The sequence below is a fragment of the Nasonia vitripennis genome (genome assembly GCF_009193385.2).
Source record: "Nasonia vitripennis strain AsymCx chromosome 1 unlocalized genomic scaffold, Nvit_psr_1.1 chr1_random0003, whole genome shotgun sequence".
In the NCBI taxonomy this organism is placed as follows: domain Eukaryota; kingdom Metazoa; phylum Arthropoda; class Insecta; order Hymenoptera; family Pteromalidae; genus Nasonia; species Nasonia vitripennis.
Genome location: NW_022279589.1, coordinates 80,690 through 98,372, shown reverse-complemented (window position 1 = coordinate 98,372; position 17,683 = coordinate 80,690). Strand labels below are relative to the sequence as shown.

The window sequence follows — 17,683 nt, the reverse complement described above, 5'->3', positions numbered from 1 at the left end:
GTATAAAAACTTAGCGCTTGCGAGAAGAAAAAACCGGACGCCACCTATAGGTGGGTCAGCAACGATCGTTATTTTTCTTAGTTCACTACATTTTCACACGTTTACCTAGGCCTGCGTGCATTCGCACAAGTTCGAGTAGTTAGCGTGAGTTTAAGAACGTTCGCATATGTTTCTGCATGATGCTGAACACAATGTTCGAATCGTAGCCAAAACGTACGCAAACTTACGTGAACATACAGCATCGTACAAAAATCCTAAGCAGCGTTCCGACATGTAATAAGAATGTACAATTTAAATTTCCATTCAGGTAACAGTTCTGTTTAGGTAAGTGGTCAGCGCACTCAACTGACATCCCGGAGATCCAGGCTCGATTCCCGTCACCACCGAATAAAAAAATTAATTTCTTCATTAATTTATTCTAATATACAAATACGTGACTAAAAAAAATCATAACTAATAAAAATAATATGCGTAAGAGGGAAAAAAATTATTTCATGAACCTCAGAATTTGCTATGTTACATAGTAAAATTAAATATAGTGTAAGTATAAATCACATTTGCTATGCATTAAGAGATATGTGCTCAGTATGGATAATTTCATGTACTGGGAAATCTTAGTGCGCTTCAACCGTTTCAAGCTTTTGTAAGTTCTGTAATAAAATTCGCATTTCTAATTCACGGTTCTAAATTCTTGTACCAAGGAACCGACTATATCAATTAAATGCTTCATAACAAAGCATATCACTTTTTTAAGAGAGGATTCTTGTACCACGCGACCGATTATCAATTAAATGCTTCACAACAAAGCCCATCACTTTTTTTAAGAGAGGATCCAGCTTCCAATAACAGATAGAGCTCCTTTAGGTCAGTTTATTAGTACATATTTGTGGTCTAATGAATTTACTTCGGTATCGTCGTATTAAATTGATCACAACAAAAGTTATAAGGAAAATAAGAAAATGTGAATTTCAAAAATGTAAGATAGTACATTACACAACTAAGGGCGAAAGTTGGCTTTTTCGAGCGAAGATAATGATTGACCACGAGTGGGAGCGCGAAGCGCGAGCGTCAGGCAATCAATTAAAGCTTTTGGGCCAGATAGGGCATGTCACACCGAAATTGTTATTCAATTATATGTACCAAAAATCGTTTCTAGGGTTGGTTTATGTACAAGCGTTTTAAAAAAATGTTTGTCACGGTAAAAAGTTGTGTTTCTAAAATATCTACAACTTTTACATTTAAAGTTTTTATGTATAATATATAGCCTTAAAGTTTTATGATGAATACTGGTTTATTGCTATAAAAAAAATCGATTTTGGCCTGTTAACTCGAATTAAAAGCATTTTCAAGTGTAAATAGGACTAAGTTGTATTTCTTCGAGATCCACAACTTTTCTTTATAATTTTTTTTTTCTTTTTTGTAGAATGCATAGATTTCGATTTAGAGCCAAAAAGCCGATTTTAGCGATTTTTTTATGTGACCGCATGCTGCGTATACATGCAGGATCGAGCCCAAAATAAATTTGGCACCTTACTATTAGCAGGGATGTTCGCACACAAATTTTTAGCCCGATTAATAAAAGTCTCTTAGAGATAATCGTGTAACACCAAAATTTTTATTCAAAAAAGACGCAAAAATTGAACAAATTGTGCCCGCATTTTAAAAAAACGTAGACGATCGGGATAAAAAAAAATAGTTTTTAGGTTTGTGCAAGAGGAGACTCCTAAAATTTCAGCCTGATCGGTCGTAAATTGCATGAGATATTGCATCTCACACATTTTTCGATGATAAAACTAAAAATAGGGTCGTCCAGTATCTCGTAGAAAAATTTCGTTGTAAATCTGAATTGTGTTCGATGTCACACAGACGGATGGTATATGTATGAGATGTGTCACACACAAACACACATCAAAATACAAACATCTGAGGCGAAAGTTTTTTTCCCTAGGGGCGAAAATGAACACTTTTGCCCGTAGGGAAATAGTAAATTACGGGCCTAAGGAGGAAAAACCTTAGACAGTCCATATCTCGTGTAAATTGCCACCCAGCCGAAGGCTAGGGTTTCAAACACGAGATAGAGGCTGTCCAATTTTCCTTCCTTGGTGCGTATACGAAAAAGTGGAGCGAAAATCGAGTTTTTCAAGCCTTTCGGAACAGCGGGGCGAAAGTATTTTTGCCCCCGGGGCCAAAGGTGTGTGTGAGACAAAACTCGATTCTTGCTTTGCGTTTTCAATCGCGAAAAAGAGCCTTCGATGTACTAATTATAAAAAGCACGGTACGGAACAAGGGGCAAATTGGCTTTTTCAAACTCGGGTGATTTGTGTAGTTCCTAGTTGTGTAATGTGCTATTTCTTCACACCAGCGCCGAAAATTCAAATTTCTCTCCAGGCGCCCGGGAGGAAAATTGTACTATCGGCGCAGGTGTAAGGAAAAAACACTTTTACCTAAGATATATGTATATATGCATGTGTGGGTGTGTTTATATGTTTTTTCGGACTTTTTCGTAGGCGAAAAGCACGTTTTTGATGCGCGAGTTATGAAAAGTGATTTTACGAGGATTGAAAATTGCACATTGTATATTGATGTCACGAATTAACTATTGCACGGAACATCGAATCGGGACCATTTCTAATCATAGAGGCCTATTTTAGGAACAAATTCATTTGAACATTTTGTATTTTTGTTGAAGGTGTGTAAATAGTTACAGCCGAAGTAGTTAAAACAAATTCGAATATTTGTCGCGTCGTTTAGAAGGCATGTCCGAAATAGCTAAGGGTATCCGTACTGGGCACATTTCCCCTACAGTAATTTTTCCTGAACTTAGAATAACTTTTATTAGATCATTTTTCTCAGTGTAAAAAAAACGTATATAATGCACTGGAAAACAAAGGTGTGGTTGCACCTGTGTGTCTGTTGCCTGAGAAAATTAGCGAGGGCGGTAACTTACGCGCAGGTCGCCAATATTAAAAATATAGAATTTTAATTATACGCACAATTAAACGTACACTTAAACATACAATGATACGTACTATAATATGTATAATAGTGCGTACTAAAAAGGAGCAGAATTAATGTACTAAAATACATATTATAATACATCTCATTATCGAACAATTTTGGATAATTTTTTTGTACGTACTTATTACACGTCTTAATCAAAAAATATTTACATATTTGTTAAAAAAATTTTATAATAGGTGTAACACTACAGTCAAAGTTTTTTGTAATTCATTCAAAAACTTTTTCATTTTGTACAATGCCAGTCACCCATCCAACTACTAAATCAAGGAAACGTTGCCTAACTTTTCTGATCAATCATCTACAGTACTATCTTTAATGCTACATGTGTATTATGAGGTAAATTTCATTAAGTAGGTTTAAACCATACTGTGGCTTGGTGTCGTCGAGGTAGTGCGCTTTATAGTTTTTCGGGTCTAGATGTACACACTTGTCGGCGACGAAGTCCAGGCGTCCATTTACGGCTTCGCTTTACAAAACTACAAGCGCACTATCTGGACCTCATCGCCATGCACTATACATTCGCCAGCTGGTGTTTACACCAAGCCACAGTGTGGTTTTAACCTACTTGATGGAATTCACCTATAATACATATGTAGCATTAAGCATAGTACTATAGATGATTAATCAGAAAAGTTAAGCAAAGTTTCCTTGCTTTCGTAGTTGGATGGATGACCGGCATTGTACAAATTTAGAGATTGAGGGGTCTCTCTTCTACACTCCTAGATAGGAGCTAAGTTAGGAAAAGAGAAATAGACAGGTAAAGAGAATAATAATACAGACTAGATGCTGATTAAGACTAGATTATATTATAGACTGTACAAAAGACTAGATAAAGGTCTGTCCACATCGGCGGCCAGGCCGGGACTGATTGTCGGAAGAGACTGAGCTGCTAAGATCTCCTCGCGCTCACCACGTTGGTGCTCCGCCAGGCGGCGTGCCAGGCCACATGTGGTGGTAGGAGGGGACCCCCACACCTACTCCCCCACTAGTGACAAGGGCGGACTGCCCAAGGAACGATAATAAGTTCCTGTAGAAGGGTCCTGCCTGGAAGGGAGACTGCGGATGCTAGATGTGGTGCCTGAGCTGATGATAAGGGCTGCTGAGCCTGGATGAAGCAAGACTGCGTAGAGGATGATGATAGTGGTGGGCCAGAGTCGCCAGGCCCTGATTGGCTGGATGGACGTGGACTCACGAATACGACCGTTGAAGTCTATAGCCAGTGATGCTGGACGAAAATAAAAGAAAGATGTCTACCTGCGCTGCAGTGTCCTCGTTCGGAGGTTGTTGCGCAGCGTCCAGGTGTCGTTAGTGGAAGGTCCTGAGGGGTGATTGGCATTGATTTTTTCAAGAATTTCATCAACTTTTCTAACAGTTGGCCGACCAGGGCGAGGTTCATCTATAAGATCGAAGTTTCCGGAACGAAATCGAGCAAACCAATTCTGACACTAGCGTTCACTTAACCAGTCATCACCATAAACACTGCACAATTTTCGATGAGCCTGCGCTGCAGTTTTCCCTTTTCGGAAGTATAAAAGCAAAATGTGACGAAAGTGGCCTTCTGGAATCTCCATTGTCAAAGCGCAATAATTTTTGAATCAGTAAACGAATGACGCTACTTTGTACTCTAGAATATTCTGTAGACTTTTAAACATGTTATAGTTTTGTTTCATTGAATAAGCATTACTATAGATATACAGCTTTAACGCCATGTATGAGGAAGAACCGAAGTTATTTTTTCCCCAACCCAATACATATTATAGTACGTATTATTGTACGTTTAAGTGTTCATTTAATTGTACGTATAATTGTATGTCTATATTTTTAATAGGGAGTACATCACAGCCTACTTCATACTCTACATGCATAATATACTGAATAAATTATATTTGTTACTCTCCATTTTTCATAATATATTCATTTGTAACTTTGTATTTTAGAAAGAAAATTCATTGTAAAAAATACTTTTTTAAACCTTTTTAGTGTCCAAAAATTCTATGGCAGAATTATAAACAAATTATTGTAACTTAGGCAATAAAAGTAACTAAAATTAAAAAAAAACAATTAAAACGCAGCATAATTATCGATTGTAACAGATTAATAATTCGATTTTAATCATTTTAATCCGTTCTAATCTCTAACTGTTGAACTGTTATAGCTGGGTAAGCGACTGAAATCGATTAATATTTAGTAAATTTTAATCGTTTTCAATTTAAATGAATATTTAACGATACAATAAATGAAGTGCTGATCAACAAAATAATCAGGCCGTGAAATTACGTTATAACAGTAGACTCAGTGAAATTTTGGCAAAACTTTGAAGTGTGAGAAAAAAGTTATACAAATTTTAATTTTTATAAATTCGCGCAAATTTCTCTTTTAACATTTAACTGATGTTCAACGCTATTATGAATTATTTAGAATCCGCTCAAATTTGGCAATTTATTAGCAACCAATTATATGCAAATAAACTTAAAGAATTATTTACAACTAGACCACAATGTCACTATGTACTTATCTGCCTTGGTTTTGCATCGGTCCCCATGGCTCAAACATGGAAATTTACCTTAGATGTTTATATGAAAATCAAAACCATATTAGTTAAAATAAAACAAGTTAATATGTTGTTTCAACACGACGAAACAAATGTTCATGTAAAATATCAGGTCACTAGCTATGATACTTTTGAAATGAAAGCCAAAACGAAGTTTTGAAACACAAGTAATCATAAATTAAGTAATTACTAAAAATCTTATTTTGGCTCTCATTCAAAAAGTTTCATAGCTAGTGAGCTGAAATTCTACACGAACATTTGTTTTGACATGTTAAAACAATATATTAACTGGTTCTTATCTCAACGGATATAGTTATGATTTTCATGTAAACATCTATAGGTAAATCTCCACGCTCGAGCCATGAGCTTCGATGGGAAACGTCCAACCAAGGCAGATATGAAAAAAAGTGAAATTGTAGTCTTTTTCTAGACAATTTTTTGAATTGATTACTTTTAGATTGACTTATAAACCGATCATGTATAAGTATGAAACCGATAATGTATACATACACTATAAATGAATATACTGTGCACTGATTCTATTGGGTAATATTTGCGGCCAGGCAATGGGTAATTAGTTTTATTATTTTCTTTTAGAATTCACAACCCGAGCTTGACTAGTCCTTATCATACAAACATTGAAATCGTTTATGATCTTGAACTTATAGAGGCTTTGAACACTGAATTTTATAACAATAATAAACATGTCAATAATATTTATATGCATCAATAACTTACTCTGATTTATAGTCTCAGATGATGAACTGATGATACTTGATGAACTTTTTTGAAATAATTTTCAACGGGTTTGCATGGATATTTATGTTCCTTAAAATCTACATCAAGGTAATGCTTATATCTTTTGACTCGTATTTGTTGATCATTAGAGTCAGAATTCATACTATCACTTGTTACAATACTGATGTGTTCAGCTTCTTCACTCATTGTTCATATACATTTTTAGAAGACTATCTAAATGATACGTCTACAATTTTGAGAATATAGCAAAGTATAAGTAATTTTGTTAATTATTGTTTTGTGCATAAAATAGAGATTAGAAATAGTTTATAGAACGCTGTATTATTAATTAAATTCTACGCATATTAATATTCAATCAAATAATATAACATTCAATAAATAGATTGAAAGTTTTATTTTACTCCTATAAACTATTTCTATTATGAATTCAATTTTTAAAAACTTACATTTTATTGTAAATATACCACGGTGGAAGTAAAAAGAAAAACTGACAAATAATGCCAGATAATTCCAAATTATGACAAACAATGGCAAAAATAGTACATTATGCAACAAGGGACTAAAGTCGTTGATTATTCCCGCAGGTGGGTAATCATCCGAGAGAATAATCGACTTGAGTCCCGTGTTAAATACAGAACTATATTCACGACTTAACTGTGTAGCCACTTTGGTCCCTCAAAAAGTGGGACTTACGTGAATACAAATAAAATTGTTAAAAGTTTCAAAAGTTTCTGAAATTAAATTTTTTTTAATTTTTTCAAAAAATTTTTAATTTTTCAAGAAATTTCTAATTTTTCTACAAATTTTTAATTTTTCTAAAAATTTATTAATTTTTCAAAATATTAAAAATTTATTATAATTTAAAATTTTTTTCCCGCATTTCCAGGAATAAAGTTACTTTATTACTTTATTTGCGGGAATAAAATAACATTATTTCCTCATAAAGTACTTTATTCACGCAAATGCGGGACGAAAAATATATAAGGGAATAAAAAGCTACTATAATACCGCTTTTCGGGGAATAAAATGGCTATTGTAGTTAAGCCGTGAATAAATAAATTTTAATTTGTTATTATCTGTTATTATTTACAAGTATTTTTCCACAAATATCAACAATTGATTTGAAGTTTTTGACACTTAAGAATAGTTTAATAATTTATTAAATTCAAAACTTATATAAGGTGCTCGTTATAGGATATATAATATATCTAGGTAAACTATAAGACATATCAGCCTAGGTGGTTAAGCGTCGGGCTGGCACGCTCAAGACCCGGCTTTGATTGATCACTATTGATCTCTGAAAATAAGTATCAAATAATTCCTAATAATAATTAATAATATTTGATAAATTAAAAAAAAAAACAAAATTATATAAAGAATTTTTAATAAAAATAAATAATGGCAAATAATGATGAATAAAATTGTCTGAATTCAGACAAACAGAATTGAATATTATTATTTATTTGATACACAGTATTTATTTATTTGATACATGGGCTTAAAAGTCCTTGACTTAATTACATACAAGATCACACAGGTCGCGAGACGCAATGGATCCTAAGATAATGAATGAAAAGATATACAAAAGATTAGTTGTATGGTAGCATCTAGCAGCTAGTCTTAGAAAACTTAGATGTTCAATCGACTCAATGAATTTAATTAATTAGTCATATGAAGGCCGCCAGATTTGACAACAGTGGATGAAAAATGTACGAACGAGAGTTTTATATAATGTCAGTACCATTTGAACGTTCTCAAAATCCTTCGCGAATCTTGAAATAAAACCAACCACTTTAGATGCTTTGCTAAATAAATGTTCAATATGTTTTTCAAATGTTGGATTAGAATTAAATAAACACTCAGGTCCTTAATGTTGAAACTTAATTGTGCTAGGACCATGCATGCTTGGGAAGAAATAATGTGTACACAGGATTTCACAATAAAACACTATTTATTGATAACGCCTCAAGCTAATCATCTATTGATGATACAACGTAGTCAAGCTATTGTATGAGAATATAATTAGTATAACAAAAGCAATCGAACAGACAAGCTAAAACGCGTGTTGATCGCTCGAGTGCATAAGGCGAAGTAAGCGACGTCGGCGCTCGCCGTCTCGCGGCATAGAGAGGGGAGCGTTGAGCCGCGTAGCTCTGTGTTGAATCTGCCGTCTCTAGCAAGCAGACATCTACTCGTTTTTACCCAACACTCCCTCCCGATCAGATTTCTCTTGCTCAAGATCGTCTGCATCCAGACAGTGCAGTACTATTTGTATTGTCGTCTGAAAGGAAGCAAAAATCATGGTTATTTAAGTTTACGATATAGTAATAAATCAGCCTTGCATGCAGTCAAAGGGAAACCCTTTGTGAATATGCTAGCTATTTATTTCTTCCAGCAATTGATCGGCTTCTTAAATTCAATTCAAGCCATCCAGTTAATTTTAATCAAGTTTCTGTCAATACGTTCTCGAACATAATATTCAACTTAATCATATGTCTCAGCTTATTAATGCAACTCGCTGTTGATTAGCCTCAGAAAGATCATCATCCTAGAGAGTCATGGGCAAGAAGAATATTCAAAAATCAGATCAAGCTAATAGAATATTTCAAATTCAAACTTAGAGAATTGTAGATATACTATCTCTTGACAAACTTTGCTTATGCACACTAGGGCAACACACTCTGCTTAACAAGTTTACAGAGCTGTGTAGGACAGCGATGCGTTCTCTGCTTTACTGTATCACCGTACAATTTGATTACAAATCCATTTGTAAAATTCGAGCAGATACGGACAGCAAGACCAGCATCTGAAAATCCTCGTAATTATCCAACTTTCCTTCAATCTTTGAGACCCAGATCTCTGATGTATTTTGATCGTTGATAAGCTAGTTTTACTCCAAGCGTTCATGGCATACACGATGTCAAATCGAAAACTTTGGTAAAAGTGGCTGAGAATCTACAATTTTCCTGTAGAAAAACTAACTTGTACAATGTGTTCTCGAGCTAAATTTTGTTTTCGCTTCTGTCTCAGTTTATTTCAATACCAAGGAAAACGTCTAACTTTTCGATTTCTAGCTCAAACTGTAATTTAATTTCATCCAACTTGTTTATGTCATTTAATTCAATTTTATTCAACTTGTTTATGTCATTACTGATTATCATTATCATCTTTGTAAATCAGTATTTCAAATACTTGTATCTTTGACCAAGAAGATAGACAAGACTTTTACATGAAGCTTTAGGACTTGAATTATTTTACAAGGCACATCAAATCTTACAAACTTTATTTTACCTAGTTTTAGTTAAACAGTAAATACTCGCAGTATTTCTATATCACTTCACTACTGATCGTTTATAAAATGGTTGCTCAAACATCAAGCTACTGTACTTTGAGACCGAAGTTCCTTACTATAGCTAATGCTAATCAGAATAGTTTCAAGCAAACTTTGTCACTGACATTATTGTTTAATCCAACTTTCTTTTTCATATTTCATTTTGAATCAATGATCTTTGGAATTTACCTTGCGAGCTTGATGATCTATCAATTTCAAATCAACTTTTTATTTTTCTCCGTTGAATCAGATTCATATCCAACTATTTTTCCTTATTCAAACTTATTTTCTGTACCCATAATCAGCTCATGTCAGTTTGGACCATTGTATACAGTGGCAACAAACAAATTCACACTGTTCTTGATTTATATTAAGTTTAAGATTACTTCAAGCTTATGTGTTGCTATAAATTGTCCGATTCTCCCTCCGTTTCTAATATTTACTATTTTCTCCCTCCGTTTCGAAGATCAAAACCTCATTTTCTTTATCGAACTTATTGAATATTTTGTATTTATCCCCAAATACAATTTTCTATCAGTTCAGATTTGGAATGTATAACTTTTACGTTCCAGCTGAAGTCCTGATAAACCAATTCAAAATTTGAATTACTGTTATAAGTGTGATGTCATCACAGCAATGCCATTATTTTCAGGTATATATCGGGGTTTGTGAACCTTAATTTAATTTCGAACTTATTAATACATCCGACATATAGCTACACCGAAAATAACAGATTATTCGAGCTTCTTACAAGGCTTATTTCAATCAAATTCTGCAAGGAACGCTTTCTTTTCTTTTATCCAGCTACGATTATCATATGCTGTCTAAATAGAACACATGAAACAGAGCTTATTATAATTATTTTCTTCTCTAATTATAGGTTCCAACTATGTGTCCTCAGCCTTTGACGGATTTTTAATTTAACAGATCCAAGTCCAGTTTTATATTTTTATGCATTTATAACTGGGGTGGGTTTCACACCTTGAAATTTCAATTTAAGTTTTTCCAACATTTCGAACTTATTGTTTCCAACAATATCGAACTGATTCGCCGGCACATCGTCAGGCTTAATCATATTTCACACTGGACCGAGTTTCTTTATACTGGCTTAAAGAAAACTCCTAGCCGAAGCCACCTCTTCGGCTCAATTTCCGTAGATTTCTTTTCACACTTACTCCAGCTGTAACTCCCTTATGGAAAATCATACTTAAACAATTTAAATTTTATGAGCAAATGTTCAATTAACGAACAACAATTAAAAGAACAATGCTTATTGCTTAGATTTTCCATGATTTAATGCCTACTCCTCTGACGAACGACAATCAAAAGAACAACGCTAGTTGTCAAATTTATTTTCTTCGAGCTTTGATCGATCTCATTTCTCGTCCGCCTGGACATCACAAAACTTTCTCATAATTCATCCGTGAAGATAATTATATTGTTTTCTCTAAACATCTTTCAGAGATTCCCAATTCAATATCCTGAATTGGCAGTTATAACTGTCCTTTTATTAAATTCATTAGCGAGCTTATAGGCACACCGCGGACACATACCAGCATTGAGTTCGCTCCACATCTCTCGCTCAGTCAGTCCTAGACCGACGCGAGCGCGCGCGAGCGTCTATATCATGCTGTCTCTTTCACTCCGAGAAAGCAATATGTCACCCGTCCGTATCAACGGCTTCCTTCTTCACGCGCCTCCCCCCGCAGGCGCACTCGCATCTCGCCATCTTGATGACGTCAAAAAACAACCGATGCCATGCGCCACATGCCGATGATATGCACATCCGAACCTGTTGCTCAACCGCGCGCGATTTCTTGGAACTTGGCAACAAATATGCCCCTGTTCCGAAGAAAATTTCGACGAGACGATTGCATAAGAAAATGAACACAATTTTCCTGCAACACTCGCGATCCTGCACTTTCACAAAACTTCATTTTCAATCTTACCTCTTGACTAAAGAATATCACAAAAACCTTTTGAACTGTTGGCCATTTTTATATCGTCGAACTTGAAATCTGGCTGGTTTGAACGAGATCTCGAACTAGAGAAAATGTCGCACCGGCGATCTCCACAAGAATATCCTTACTCGTCAAGATGCCGTCCGCGTCGAGGTTCAAACTTGAAATCGGGCTGCATTGACCGAGATCTCGAACAAAGAAAATGCCGCGCCAGTACTCTCCACAGCAAACGTCGAAGTCCACGTTGAACGTAGTACTTCGAACTGAGAAACCGGCTAGCACTTACAACACTTTTCACTCGCGAGTTATTTCCACCAAGCATACAAAAGTCCAGCAAAGTCTCAGTGCGCAGTGGAAGCGTGCTGGGACCATAACCTGTTAAGACTTAATTGTGCTAGGACCATGCATGCTTGGGGAGAAATAATGTGTATACAGGATTTCACAATAAAACACTATTTATTGATAACGCCTCAAGCTAATCATCTATTGATGATACAACGTAGTCAAGCTATTATATGAGAATATAATAGTATAACAAAAGTAATCGAACAGACAAACTAAAACGCGTGTTGACCGCTCGAGTGCACAAGGCGAAGTAAGCGCCGCCGTCGCATAGCGACGTCGGCGCTGGCCGTCTCGCGGCATAGAGGGGGGAGCATTGAACCGCGTAGCTCTGTATTGAACCTGCCGTCTCTAGCAAGCAGACATCTACTCGTTTATACCCAACACTTAATAACATCAACTCGATTCAAAAGAAGCGTCGAAATGAAGGTGGAAACTATATTAGGCTATATTAGGCTCTCTTACATTAAGTTTCATGCGAAAATGTGTAATATTGAACATTGTTAATAAAAATAGATATTTGAATGAATCGTTATTGCTTGTAAACCGTAATTTTTTCTTCAAAATATGATTAACCACTATTAATTCTGAACACATACGTTGTTATTGTAATGTAGTATATATGTACGTACAACATGCTTGTAATTTGCACTGATAATTATTTTTAACTTTATTTTAATAAAACGCAATGACAAATACATTATTGAAATTTTCGACGTTTTAATAATTTAATTTGCAACATTCAATAGCAATAAACTTATTTTTTACTCGCGCTACTCCGAATTAAAAAAAGAAAGAGCAAGATAGTTCCATTTTTAGCCAAGTTACGGCGTTTTTTTCCGAGCGCCCCGATTTGAAGCATATTTTTCAGTTTGGATACTTTTCAGCTACGGGAGCGCGCCGATACCCCCACTTCGTATACCACGGCGTCGTCGCCCGCAACGCATTGTTACAAGCGAATTTTCATCCATTCGTATCATTTTTTTTTTTTTAATACTTGTTATGACTTGTACTTTAAGCACAAAGTGCGGAAATTTTGATCAGCCAAACCCCTTATAGTCCAAGAGCCGGCCATCTAAAAACGGTCGTGATAAGGTTTAAACCTGTTCTCCTTTGATATCGATTCGATATGTATCGAAGAGTCGATAGCCCGCTCGGCAGAAGTCCTAGTTGGGTATGGATGCGTGGGCGTGCAATCAAATAGGTAAATTTTGCGAACCACGGTCATGATCTGGTACAAGCTTGAAAATTTAGATAAACATTCCTTGAAACAAGAGAAACTCGGAAAAAAATTGGCAGAAGTGTAGGTTGGGGACAAAATGGCAGCAGAAGTGCCCTAAGTTGCAAAATATTTATGCAAAGTGACGTCATAAGGTTTAATTCTGCTATTTTGGCTATGGATTCCTTACATCATTATTAAGCTGTAAAAAAAAGGCAGAAGTCTAGGTTGGGGACAAGTATCGAAAAAATTAACTTAAAGTTGCTGAATTTCGCGAATAAGCCGACTGGTATCGTCTGCATTTCTTCTTATTTTTTATCGATTTCTAGTCCACCTCAATTTAATGCACTATGCAATTTTATAAAAGCATAGTTTGTAGTTATATGAATTTGAAAAAATTATTGAAAAACCGTAGGCGAAAAACAAAATGGCGGTGGACGCGCTGAATAATTTTGCAAAAGTGCCCATACGACGTCGTGGTGTAATATAAACATCTGGTGCTATTGTATTTATCATTTGTATTGATACTAGCATAAAAATAACAACAATAATGATTGTTATTATTATTATTATTAATCAATTATAATAACAATAATATTGATAATAATGTATAATCGTTCTGGTAGCTGTATCTACTGCACGTATAGTTTGTCTATCATAAATATGCGTATATAAATTTCACAATTATGCAAATAAATAAAATATAAATAAAATAATTTCAACAATTTAAAATATATATTAATTACGAAACATGCTTCTACGCATGAGTACAGGACCGTGCATAAGTAATATTAGATTATAAAATATTAAATTAAATGGCATCTTATCCATTCGTTTGTTTGTTTACTTACTTAAATTTGGACGTTGCAATTTGTACATAGGTATAAAAAGTAAGTATTTATAAACATTAAATATTATTTGATTGTTTATTATGTGAATTTGTCTTCCAAGCAACATAATTATATATTTATTTATCTATTTATTATATAAAATATTGTATATTATAAATTATTTTTTGACACTCTGTGTGCGAAATTCGATTTTTCATAGCTGCTTAGCGTGTGCGAAATGCCTGATTTTCACACTAGTGCGCAAAATACAGATTTCGCGCACGCTCAACTGCTAAGAACGTAGATTCGCACACTCGTGTCAAAAAATAGTATATGATACTCGTGCGCGAAATAGGTGATCAGCACACTCGCGTTTTTGTCACCCTCGCTACGCTCGGGCGATAAAATTCGCTCGTGCGGAAATCACCTATTTCGCAATATACTATTGGTTTACTCAGTTATTTCTTCTTGATTATATTCTAATTCTTCGTCACTTTCGTAATGAATGTTTTCGTTTTCCTCTGTAAAATAAATATGTTTATTGAGATGAATACACTTCGTTTTATAGTTTAATATAATTTTATTTAAAATTTTTTTACCTTCAGAATCTTCTTTGTCCAATATTATATCTCTAACAGTATTCGGTAACTGGTCTCCTATAAACCATGAGAATTCATATTTTGTTTCGGATAGGATCCATCTATAATTTTTTGCGTCAAGTTCGGTAGGCACTTTAACAGAGGCATCTCCAAATATTAGATATATAACGAGCCTTTAAAAGTTGCTCTCTTAATTCTGTTTTGCATGGTGGTAAATTAGATGCTTCAAAATTTTTTAATGTTTTCTTCTGAAATGGCTCATTGACATTTTTTATCATATAATTCTGGGAAAACAACTGATAACGAGCATTGTTTACTGTTTCTGTTTTTACACCATATAGTTTGCAAATAAAAGCTTCTAAAACTAAAAAAATGTTTTCTTCCTCACATACATCATTACTCAATTCTTCAAATGCTACTTGATATTGTTCATTTTGATTTAAAATTTTAAAAGGATTTTTTCCCTTTTTTATAAAATGCTGGATTACAATCGCATCCAGTTAAAGCGTGAAATCCTGGTAACGCTGTGCACAATGTTTTTCCTAATGATGTGTATAATTCATTAATATACATAATTTGTTGTTTTTCTGAAGTTCCATATTCAAACCAAATTTTTGATTCATATTTCACGTGATGCATATTGGCCAACATAATCATTAAAATGTCAGTATCAGAACATTTTATTACAATATTCGCGTTTTTATCAGTGTTGCACGCATGATAAACAATTTTTGTATCAGCTTCTTCATGTGCAGGACAAGGGAATCTTGAGTTGACACTTTTAATAACATTATATTCTTCATCAAGTACATATTTATAACAGTATTTAAAATTTAACATAATTATTTTAGTTCCAATATAAATAGCCATTTCATTATTTTCCCAATGAGAAATAAAAAATTCAACCAAAGCTTCTTTGACCGATTATTCCGTAATTCTTTATGGAAGTCACTCGGCCTTATTTGCTCAGGCCCAGATATAACGTAATCTCTCATAGATCCTCCTCTTATAGATCGCTCATAATCTTTAATAGATGGTGAAAAATATTGATCAAATATAATATGAATTTCAGAAGCGTTGTTATTAGTTATCATTTGTAATATTTTCTTTGATATATTTTTGAATGTTTGAGGAATATCTCGCATGCAATGCAATAAAAAAAACCATCTATTATTCGAATATCGACATAAGATGGTGGAGTATTTTCGGCTTTAAAACACTTCATCAATGCTGATTTTTCTGTTTTACATATAGTGCCGTCCAAATGGCACAATGACATGGGCAATGTAGTTAATGGAAAAGTTAAGACTTTTTCTACATTAGTATTTTCATTTAGCGAAATGCCAAGCATACGTCCAAATAAATCTCTTTGCAACCTTACTTCTTGCACTTTATTATTAATTTTAGTTTCTTTACTGCATTGCAGGAACAAAATTTAATATTTTATTTTTTTTATAGGCTCCTCAAATTTCTTATTAGAAGTGGAACATTCTTCAATAAATGTTTCACGCAACTGATTACCATTTTTCTCCACATCTAAGAGAAAGTTAGCTACTTCCTTTGATGCGCTTTGGCCTGTACTAATGTTATATAATAATTCATCATCTAATTTATCGTGGTCAAAAGGATTAATATTTTTTTCGATTTCTTCAATAAATTTATTAAGTTGCAAAGAGTCCTTGCTTAATTGATGTTTTTCTAAATCAGAAGTCACATCCTGTACTTTTTTTAATCCACTTTCTTCATAAACGTGTGATATAATAGTACTTCTTAAACTATGGCTTTTTGCTCATCTTTGGCGCGCTGATATTGAATTAGTAAAATTGACTATTCCCGTCAATTTATTTGCTGCATCAGCATTAATTGTTTGTTCTAGTGTTAAATCTACCGGAATTCTTGAAAATGGCTTATCAGTTCTTTTTATACCAAAGAATCTCTTTTTGAATTCAGCTGCAAGTTCTGGATGAGTCTCATCAACTTTTAATAAGTTGTCATGATATTTTAGTAACCAACGAGAATAATTTACTTGGTTAAAAATGAAAAATATATTACACAGTTTCGGTAACATGAACTTAAAAAGCTGAAAATCTCCGATTCGAATGCTTCGAGTAAACATTAGATAATAATTGATTAAATCGATATACATCATGTAAAATTGTGCCGTTTTTCCATATTTACCGTGTAATGTGTCATTTTTATATACCAAATATTTTGAAGTTATTTGTATCAATTCTGCATCGTCAAAGAAGTTACCTGTAATTTTTTGGGTTTGACAAATTTTGATCATCTCTACTAATCTGTCTTCAATATATATATATATATATATATATATATATATATATATATATATATATATATATATATATATATATATATATATATATATATAATATATATATATATATATATATATATATATATATATATATATATATATATATATATATATATATATATATATATATATATATATATATATATATATATATATATATATATATATATATATATATATATATATATATATATATATATATCATATTTTTAAAGAAATTTTCTACTTATAAACCTACAGCAACAAGAGGGTGTAAGCGTTTGCACCTATTAAAGTGTTCCCACTAATAAAACCATTGATTGAACCTGAAGCTAGGAGTCCAGACTGAATCATTATATGTGTCAAGCCACAGTCTTCTATAAATTTACCGATTGCTTTAAAATAAGCCATTATAATATGAAATGATCCCGTATGAATAAAAAAATTATCAAAGTTAGGTCTTTCTGTCGATTAAATATGAAAAGCAACCTTTGCAATAGCTAAATCGTATGATACCTGCATATAATCTTGTTGACATTCTTCGGCTACTTTTTGAGTTAGCCTCATAGTTTCGTATACTACGGATACATTTGTAGGAGAAACATTTATAGGTGTAAGATAAGATATCTTTTGTTTAACACTGTTATCTTGAACTATCTTACTATTATAACCAAACACATGTGTGTTTTTATTTTTAAAAAATGCGATATTACCCAAGTAAGATCTACTAATTTTAAAAAATCAGAATTAATTACA

At 33.5% G+C, this 17,683-nt stretch overlaps 1 protein-coding gene across 7 annotated transcripts in view; it reads right to left on the bottom strand.

Moving 5' to 3' along the window:
- The window catches only part of LOC100114531 (actin-related protein 1), a 256,774-nt gene that overhangs the window by 222,945 nt on the left and 16,146 nt on the right, over positions 1-17,683 (bottom strand). The window contains exon 2 of one of the 7 annotated variants that reach the window (XM_031928389.2): positions 6,311-6,557. The exons of the other annotated variants lie outside the window; for them this stretch is intronic. The gene's annotated coding sequence lies outside the window, so the exon portion shown is untranslated. The remainder of the gene's footprint in view (positions 1-6,310; positions 6,558-17,683) is intronic. 7 annotated transcript variants of the gene reach the window in all.